This window comes from Oncorhynchus tshawytscha, linkage group LG14 (assembly GCF_018296145.1).
Source record: "Oncorhynchus tshawytscha isolate Ot180627B linkage group LG14, Otsh_v2.0, whole genome shotgun sequence".
NCBI classification, from domain to species: Eukaryota; Metazoa; Chordata; class Actinopteri; order Salmoniformes; family Salmonidae; genus Oncorhynchus; species Oncorhynchus tshawytscha.
In genome coordinates this window covers 37,852,915-37,862,774 of record NC_056442.1, presented here as the reverse complement: position 1 = coordinate 37,862,774, position 9,860 = coordinate 37,852,915, and the positions used below count along the sequence as shown (strand labels likewise).

Genomic DNA, 9,860 nt, shown 5'->3' with positions numbered 1-9,860 from the left:
TATTTGTTTTCATAATTACATTCCTTTATTTTATATTTGTTTGTATTGTGTGTAATTTTCTGAAATTCTTAGATATTACTTGTTAGATATTACTGCACTGTTTAAGCTAAAAACACATGTTTTTCACTACACCCACAGTAAAACTTGCTAAACACGTATGTGACAAATAAAATTTGATTTTGATCTGTAGTAACGCAGCTAGGAAAAGGTTCAAGGTTTGTACTACCTTCTTATGTGTTGATGTTTTGTTCAGGTTATAATTATACATTCTTAAATTTCATGCTGGTCTTCTTTTTGCTATGAAGTATATTTTTGTGATGTTAAATTGCAGATGGTCTATTGCAGATTGTAAACTAGAATGTAATTTTCCTAAAAAAAAAATTGTGGGACAGTAATTTGTCTTTTTGCTGTATCCAATCCCCTCTGAAACACACACACACACACACACACACACACATACACACACACACACACACACACACACACACACACACACAGAGAGGTTGGAGAAACACGGTCAGATGTCTGGGATTTGAACAAGCAACCCACCTCTCTAACCTCTAGGCTACTTGCCATACCTCAATGTTTTGGTTTGATGTATAATTTTGTCATGTAATCTTGCAGTCTCACTTTCTATTTTGTGTTGAGAAGGGCTTATACTATTTTTAAAGTTTCTATTTAACCTTTATTTAACTAGGAATGTCTTATGGTGTCTTCCAGGCGAAAGACGATGATGTCATCCTTCATCAAACATGTCCATACAAAGACCAACCATGTAATTATTCTCACAGCTTCTATAACATAGCTTTAATGTCACCCAGTTTAGATGTTGTTTGTTTTCAGTTAATCTCGGCACTTCACCGTGATTTTCATGTTGCATACGCCAGGCAAAGGAGTGTGTGGCACGTCAGACTGGACAGCGGCCAAAGAGACGTCAGGAAAATCATCTGCCAAACTAGATGAGGAGGGCATTGAGATAGCAGTTTGCCGACACGGTGTGCTCCTCAAGGCCCTCAACATGTACAGAGGCAAGATATACTGTATGCCTACGCAATGTACTTGCAGAAGGAGTTGTCTTCTCCTGGCATGGTGGGCTTTTTCTGCTGCCATGTAGCATGCAAATACTGGCCATGTTTGCAGAAAGTTGTGCAGGCATGCCCAGAGTCGGGGGAGCTTCTAAAAATGCACCTTCTCCTATCTGTTATCCATCAATCAATCAAATGTATTTATAAAGCCATTCTTATGTCAGCTGATGTCACAAAGTGCTGTACAGAAACCCAGCCTAAAACCCCAAACAGCAAGCAATGCAGATGTAGAAGCACAGTGGCTAGGAAAAACTCCCTAGAAAGGCCAGAACCTAGGAAGAAACCTAGAGAGGAACCAGGCTATGAGGGGTGGCCAGGTGGGTGGAGATTATAACAGAACATGGCCAAGATGTTCAAATTTTCATAGATGACCAGCAGCGTCAAATAATATTATGCATGCGAAGGCGCATGAATGGGCTTGTGAGGTAATTGTTTTCCTTCATGACGGTTTTTGTGTTATGTAGAAAGGATACTGTAATGCTTTTTAAAAGAATAGAATGAATGTATCATTAAAACATTTATATATTTGTTCATTTTGGCATTATTTTATAGTCGAGCAGGTGAGTAGTTTTATAATCAGAGCTGCTGTCACGACAAAGTACATGTCCAAGGCTGATAAGTGTATTATTATAACATAACTAATGCTGAAGAAGGTTAAGGATTGTAACATAATTCCCTGAATAATGTTTAACTATTAAGTGGTCTTCATATTTTAGCTCCAGCACACTTCAATTAAGAAGATCAAACTAATTGCCCCTCTCCTTGCCACGGTGTAGAGACTTGTGTACCTCAATTACCCTGAGTGCTAAGCCGGAAGGGGGTTTATAGCCCCGGCAGGTGCAACCAAGCCGGCCAGGTCAAAGGGTAGGAGGCAGACAAAGCAGTCCATGGTCCTCCATGTCGGAGGTTGGGCTTGGGGCTAACTACCCCACCCCGGAAAAACTGAAACATTGACATATGGAAACCAAATAAACTGCCCCAAAGCAGAACATTTTCTTGGACACATGTTACTGCTGAAGGGAGAAGCTTACAGTGAAGGACATTTATTTTTTGGGCTTACTTGATGATGCTATGATGATATTATGTTATGCTATGTTAATGATGTTATTGTTGTTGTTTTTTAAAATCTTACACTTGACTGAAATGGCAGTTTTTATGTTGATTGGTTAGGCACACAGTAGTAATTTATTAGAATAACTGACTGAAGATGTTTTTCCAACAGTGTGCACATATTTTATCACACTACTGGCAATGGGCTAGAATAATAGGAAGTTTGCCAACATGGATTGCATGTTGGTAAAGATATATATGAAGGTATTGGGGGGGGCTTTCATAAAAAATATATATTTGACCTGCTTTCTCATTATTGTTTATCTATTTATACATGTCTAATCTTCTGTCTGCAATCCTGGCTCAGCTTTTTAATATTTGTACAAGTCATCTTGATGTAGGAAAACATCAAGATGACTGTATACCTTAAAGTCAAATATTTTAGTGTGATTCACTTGAATAATTAGAACCTTCACCTATGTTATTCCTCAATTGAATTGTAGTTTTTTTCAGAATGTCAAAAGACTAAAGGAGGAGACTAGCTTCCTTGAAGATAAGTGGGCAGAGCTGGACATAAACGAAGCTGTGCTTCAGGAGTGGGTTGCTGAGGTCCAGCAGTGGCCTGAAAGTATGTTCGGTTCTGAACAAATAGAGCATATATGGCCCACACCGAAAACCATCTGACTACAGTCCTATCCCATACTATGTTTCCAACACGTTCTAATTTTTCAAGTGAATCATACTAAAATATTTGACTTTAAGCAGTGTCTTCTCTCTTCAACTGCTAACTTTATCTCGAGTTGAGTTCCACTTCCCTCATTGCCCTAGTTCCTCAGCGACAGGCGTGCCTTATCAGGAAGTGAAACTAGACTGCTCCCCTTTGTCTCCTTCCTTAGAAATATCAAAATTCAGCAGAATATTAATATTTGAACAGAAAATGAAATTTCTTCACATCCCCTTGCCTCACTCAGTAACTTTCCATGCACAAAGTTCATATTAACTCTCAACTCTCAAATAACTATATTTCAAGCCAGAATCCAACATGTAGAAAAGTGAATGTTTATCTGTCTCTCAACTTCATAATTGTATTGATGTCAGTGGAGTCATGTTTGTAACCTGTCCTATGTTTGACAGCCAACCTTCAGGATAGTCAGACAGGGCATCTCCAGAAGAAGATTGAGGGGCTTTACCTCAGTGTGAACCAGAGGAAACACTACCTCTACTGTTTGACAGGTAACAATATGACCTCAAAGACATTAGAAATCAAGCAGTAAAACTGATTTGTGAAAGAAGATGCATTAGTCATTCACAAATCAGTGCCTCTAAAGTAGCTCTGTAACCTATTGTCATGTAATATATCTAAATCTACAGTCAGTCTAATCAGCCCTTTTTATTCAGACGGCAACAAGAGAAGGCATCAGATTCTGAGAAAAATTGTTGAGGACAAGGCAGCCTTGACAGCTGCCATTGTTCAACTTCCCACACAGTAGGCAGAGTTTAGGCTCCCCACAGTGGATGAGCTGCTCAATACTGACAACTTTTTGTGGCCATGGGAGAGACCTAGCACCAGTAAGTATATGATTACAGAAGGTACAGTATCTATTGTGACTGAAATTTTACCTTCAGTGTAGGCTGCAATCATTGCTGTTGTTCTACTATATACCTCTGTGAGTTTACATCTCACAGGCAACAGCCATCTTGCCATCAAAAAGGCAATCTTCAACAGACTGATGTTGGTGAACAGACTGCAGGAGGAAGAGAGGGTCCTGGTGCAGGAGATGAAGAGGCACTGGGGAGCCTACAAAGTACAGGGGGAACTCTGGAGGCACTGTCCGTACAGTTGCAAGATCAGAGTGAGTTGAGGTTTATACTATTTTTGGACTTAACTTTTTGTCTTGCTTTACATATACCCTCCACATTATTTTGTGTAGTGGAATTGTAAATAATGTACTGCTTTATATATGATTTTTAGGCAATGCAGTGGAGTTGTCAGAGGGAGGGAGGAATGGCCTTCTCTTCCTCCTGAAGAGAAGATTGAGTGAACTGACACAAGAACAAGACAACACCAGGAACAACTACCAAAAGCTGATTCTGGGAGAAGGGGCTATTTTAATGACTCTGATGCAAATGAAAACTCAGATGAAGATAGAAGTCCTATTACTGAGAGCTCAGATGGCGACTGCTATGCTTTCTGAAATCATACACCACCCCGGCCTCTTTCTCTCGGACTCTCTCTCTCCCGCAGGAGAGGGGGAAGGCTGCCACCACCTCCCTCATGAGCAGCCAGGGTTCCGACATTGACCCCTGACCCCTTATCTTCTGAACGCATCCAGGGAAATGTATTTTGCCTGATGATGGTCTAGTGGAGATTTGTTGCCATGTTTCCTCTCCTCACCTCCTCCCCTTCCGGTCCTAGACTATGGCGACATCATCAGCAACTCAGAATGTTGGTTGAGGATCTCTTTACTGAGGAATGTGGTTGTTCTTCATGATTAAAAATATCTATATATTTTCTATGCTACTGGGATTGTGATTTTTTTGTGTAATTTTGAGTTGCAAAAGAGTCCTAGGTCTCAATGGGTCTGCTAAAATAAATAAAGTAAAGGTCTTGATAAATAAATGCATTAAGCACTAACAGCTGTGTGTGTGTGTGTGTGTGTGTGTGTGTGTGTGTGTGTGTGTGTGTGTGTGTGTGTGTGTGTGTGTGTGTGTGTGTGTGTGTGTGTGTGTGTGTGTGTGTGTGTGTGTGTGTGTGTGTGTGTCAGTTTATGACATAGTATGAATGAATTGTTTTGACGTAATAAAAAGTGTTGGTGCCGCATGCTGTAAGCTATTGCTGCCCCTTGCAGCATTGTAAGTACAACATCACCTTTCTAAAATGTCACTTGCCAAATCTAACTATAGCCTATCACTCGTTTTTATGTTTGACTTTATATCAGTTAACGGTGTATCAATGAAAATCTGATATTGATTGGAATGTACTGTTGCCCAATCCATATACTTCAGCAGTACATTGTACCCTACACCATCATTTCAAATGGTAGGACATGTGTCCTGTTAAAGCTTACTGCATGATGAAGGACACTTTAGTAGCCCTAGTGATTTTATTGTGAGGAATGAGAAAACAATCATCAAAAGTGATGGGAATATTGCATTTTGAAAATCAAATAATTATAATTGAATATGTAGGCAAGTTCCCACATCAGTGGACCTGCGTGAGGGGTGTCATGAAGAAAGAGAGCGTTTTGAAAGGGCTGATACTGTGTTTCACTATTTAGGCCGAGCAGGGCTCCTGTTACCATTTTTAACAGGGAACAACTTATTGGGTTCTAGCTTATTATATTGCCAACTGACCTTCAAATAGTCTACACAATACAGGGCTATTATAGGCCTATGCGATAATGAGGCCATCTTCTTTTAGCAGTTAATTACAGGCCTATAATAGGCTAAGTGTAACGTTGGGTGAGTGATGGGTGTGGAGTCAGACGCAGAGAGCAAAAGTAAACTGGAAAACACGCTTTAATGTCCTCTACAACGTAACAGGTCCAAACATGGGTGAAGCCCTAAACACAGGTGCAAACAAAACCACTGTTACAAAAACCCGGACAGCGAAAACCCAAAAGACATCGATACACCACTAACGTAACAATAACAACAAGCCCGCACAAACACCAGCGGGCTAAACGAACTTAAATAACACCCATCCCAAAACCCCAACAAGGAACAGGTGAAAACAATTAGACAAAAACAAACGAAAAGGAAAAAGGGATCGGTGGCAGCTAATAGACCGGCGACGACGACCGCCGAGCGCCACACGAACAGGAAGGGGAGCCGGTATTCGTGACACTAAGTGTAGCTATAGATTAAAAAACATATAGGCCTACTTGTATATCATCATGGCTTATATGCTGTATATATAGCCTACCATGCTATTATGTTTATTACCTTACGGGCATTCTTTCTGTAGGCTTCTTTCTGTAAGCTACCACTGCATCATATTGACATGCTGCATGATTTTTACAGGTGCATTTATCTGCTTGGGTTAACAGAGGGATGCTACTTAACAGAGGGATATGTTTTCTGAAGGTGAAAGCCAAATCATGGCAAAGCTGCTCTATTTGGATAGAAAGTGAGAATTCAGTGCATAATTGTCTTGCTTATCAGAAATATGCTGTGCCGAAAACCATGGCAAAATAGGTGCGGTTATGGCCATTATGCGAAGAATGGGTATCGGGGTTGAATGGCCATATAAATGTAAAATGTTTAAATAATATATTTTCGAGGTTCTCAAGGCTCCAATATCAATATAAAACAGTATTTATATACATTTACATACATACACTTGTTTTCTGCAATAATGTTCTATACACCCCTACAAAACCTTCTATTTTCACAAGCCATGTCTGGTCATGGAATCCATCAAAATAAAGAAAGTCGCACACTCCATGTGTAATCTCCCAGCAATTTAATGGGTATTTACCAACGTTTCGGCATCACTGTGCCTTCCTCAGGTCTTGGAATCCAAACAAGTATATTTTTGTTTTTTTTGTTGCTCAGACTTGTGGCTTGGCACAAAATATATTTAAATCAGACATATTTGTGCAATCCCATACCCCTGGTGGCCATGGGGTGCTCAGTAGCACCCCCCAAATGTGCAATTTTTCCAAACTTTTATGATTTGTATGTCAAAAACAGATTAACATATCCGAACATTATTGTACATGAAGGTTAACTAAGGGATCCTAATCATGAGGCTCCCACATTTCAAACTTAAATATTAAGGACTGAAACACACAGAAAGTGCACCAAATTAAATGTATGTATGTTTCAATGAAGGTATATCAATTTACAGGCATATTATAATGATATTGGCGAATATATTGATAAGAATAATTTTTGGGTTAGAAAACTAAACTACAAAAGTTCGCCATATTTGTAGTTTGCAACTTATCCGGTTTAGGGAAGAAAATGTGTCATTATTTTTGCATACATGATTTCATAAAAAACGGTTATTGTATAAGCAAACGTAAACGTGATTCAAATTAAAGACAGATGCAGCTAAAATAATTTATAAACACTATAAAAAAAATAATACAAATCTGACATATCGTTATTTATTTTTTAATATAACATTTAAAATTACAATACAATACAAACAGAAGACATCACTACATGCATATTTTTTCTGAATAAACATAAAATAGCATTAAGAAATGTAAAAAAATACTTAAAAAGTTAAAGTTCCAAAAATAAAATACATTTTAAAAAGATAAAAAGCCAGGGTTTACAGTTGCATAAACTTATGATAGAGTTGTAAGAACACAGTGGGTTTTTTTATTGAGTAAAATTATATTGCATTTTGGGACAGATTTCAAATATTTGTTTTTGTGTATATACAATTTACCAGAGAGAATTAAGAAACGAACGACTAACTCAGTGATTTTGTTTTCATTTAAATGATGAAATTAGATCTTTCATTGTAAATACATGGGTCTTATTGATTAGATAAAACATGTAAATACTTAACTCGCTCCAAACTAACTTCACAGTCAAACTCATAAAAAATGTGTATAATAGTTTATCCTTCTTTATCACAGAAAAGGCATATGTCCTCTAAATCCATGAATTCCAATTTATTGCAAGGGTATATTTTGTGCAAGATTTTAAAGCGAATTTATTTTTACTTTATTTGATATACACAATTTGTGAGGGAGCAACCAAGCATTCTTCCATTCAATTTCAGTAATATGAGCGTTCCAGAAGAATTTCCCTCTAGGAGAGATCTTGTTCTTGGAGTGAAAAAGTTATCTTATGAATGTTTATTACATTTCTTATCCAGCAGGGGGAAACCTTCTAACATAAATTGTGCATCTATCGTGACATGTTCGACAAAACACAGATGAGATTTCATGAATTGAGTAAATCCTGAAGGTATTGCTTTGCATATAGAATTAAATTATTCATAATGTATTGGGAAGTTATATGTTTCTAAGAACTTTCTATAAGAGAGTATATTTCCTTCTTTATCAAATAAATCAAGCACAAATATATGTATTTCGAACTACTTAGGAAAGAACAAAGACTTGTTCAGAGGATCACATGATACCCTTCCTACAAAGGAGTATCAACGTCAGGCGACGTAACCGTACCGGAAAAACCCAGCAGTGACCCAAAATACGGAGAGAGAGAGATGTCTGTTCGAACTTTGAAGTGCATGTTTCCCATTCTCCCTCTTTTACAATTTATTTCCTCTAATTGTAATAATACAAACAATTGCGAGCTTTACTAGCAAACGTCGCTGTTGCCATAAATACGGGACCTGTTCAGCAGGGCTCAACTTTACATAGGCAATCGTGTTAGAGGTACAAACTATAACAACACTTCAATATTGACCAAGAACGTAACGATTAAGTATGACATGTATCGCCTGCTAATGAATGTATGCCCTATACATATTTTAGCAGTTTATTGACCTGAGAATTGTTGTTACTGAACTAAATATTAATTTAACTCTGGAGTTTATTTTGGTTGCCACATTTTGTTGGCCCCTTGTGTGGATCAATACACAGAATTTCTCGAAATTAGATATTCTGGTACCTTAAATGATTGATTAGAGACTTTGTTACAGAATGCGATTGCTTTTCTTAAATATGTTTAATGTGTATTATGTGTTTTATTATAGTGTGTTTTATTTGCAGAGCCCCACCTATTTTGAGCCCCACATTTTTATGCAAAAAAAAACGTTTTTTGGAGGGTCTTGCCTGTTTTGTATGTTATATTGGCATTAATACGTATCACATATCAGTTTGCAAACAATGTTAAAAAATATATACATCATTGAGTTCTTAAAGCTGCATTCAAACATGGTCTCTTTTTTTCTTTTCATGAGTAAGGCAGCTCCAAAATGCAGGTGTTTCAGCCTAGCTGAGTGCTTTCTGTGGTGATGGGGCAAGCGAGCAGAAAATACGTAGCGTTGCGCCATGATTGGCTCAGTGTTCTGTCATTCATGGGGACACTACATCACAGCCAAGTCTAAGGGTAGAGGTAGAAAATTCTAGCCCCTTGGGTGCTGGCATAGAGTTAGATCAGAAGTGCCCATCCAAGAAGGCTGAAGGTCATTGGCCACAGTAGCTTTGATTGGACTGAACATGTCAACATCATACTTTCAAAATCTTAGCTAGCCATCACCATGAATCAAGTAGACAATCTACTGACATTATTTTTAATCATTGTCATATGAAGAGAAATAATGAAGAGAAATTATTGATAAAACGTATCGGTGCTCATCTGCCATTGGACATAAATATTACACAACAAGTTGGAAATCGCAAATTCAACAATGAGTGGTTTGGAAGGAATCAGTGACAGTGGCTAACTCTGCAAGCATTGCAAAACAGTTACTAGCTTGCTATTCAGTGGAGTGGCTGTGTGGCCCCAAATCTAGCATTAAGGGGCTATTTTCCAATGTAAAATGATGAACATTCAACATTGGCCATGCTGTCAATAAAGGATGATTTGTGCCTCACTCAAAACATCTGTTAACTCAGAACTGCAATAACTTGACTTCAGTGAGTTCAAGACAACTGGGAAGTCGGGAATAAACAAGCTGTCACGATCGTCGTATTGAGTAGACCAAAGCGCAGCGTGGTGTGAATGCATGATTTTAATGAAAGACGAAAAAAACAGCAGTTTTCAGTTCTTTCCACAGATTCTCGATTGGATTCA

The 9,860-nt window shown here is 38.1% G+C and overlaps 1 long non-coding RNA gene across 3 annotated transcripts in view; it reads left to right on the top strand.

Annotated features, from left to right (window-relative positions):
- The window catches only part of LOC112267603, a 9,654-nt gene extending 4,913 nt beyond the window's left edge, over nucleotides 1-4,741 (top strand). Inside the window, exons 3-7 of one of the 3 annotated variants that reach the window (XR_006078844.1) lie at nucleotides 721-775; nucleotides 3,270-3,368; nucleotides 3,534-3,704; nucleotides 3,848-3,988; nucleotides 4,108-4,740. This is a non-coding gene — a long non-coding RNA (uncharacterized LOC112267603). Of the gene's footprint in view, nucleotides 1-720; nucleotides 776-3,269; nucleotides 3,369-3,533; nucleotides 3,989-4,107 lie in introns of all 3 variants that reach the window. The other 2 variants (XR_006078843.1, XR_002956123.2) reach the window with 2 other exon arrangements.
- The last annotated feature ends 5,119 nt before the right edge of the window (nucleotides 4,742-9,860 follow it).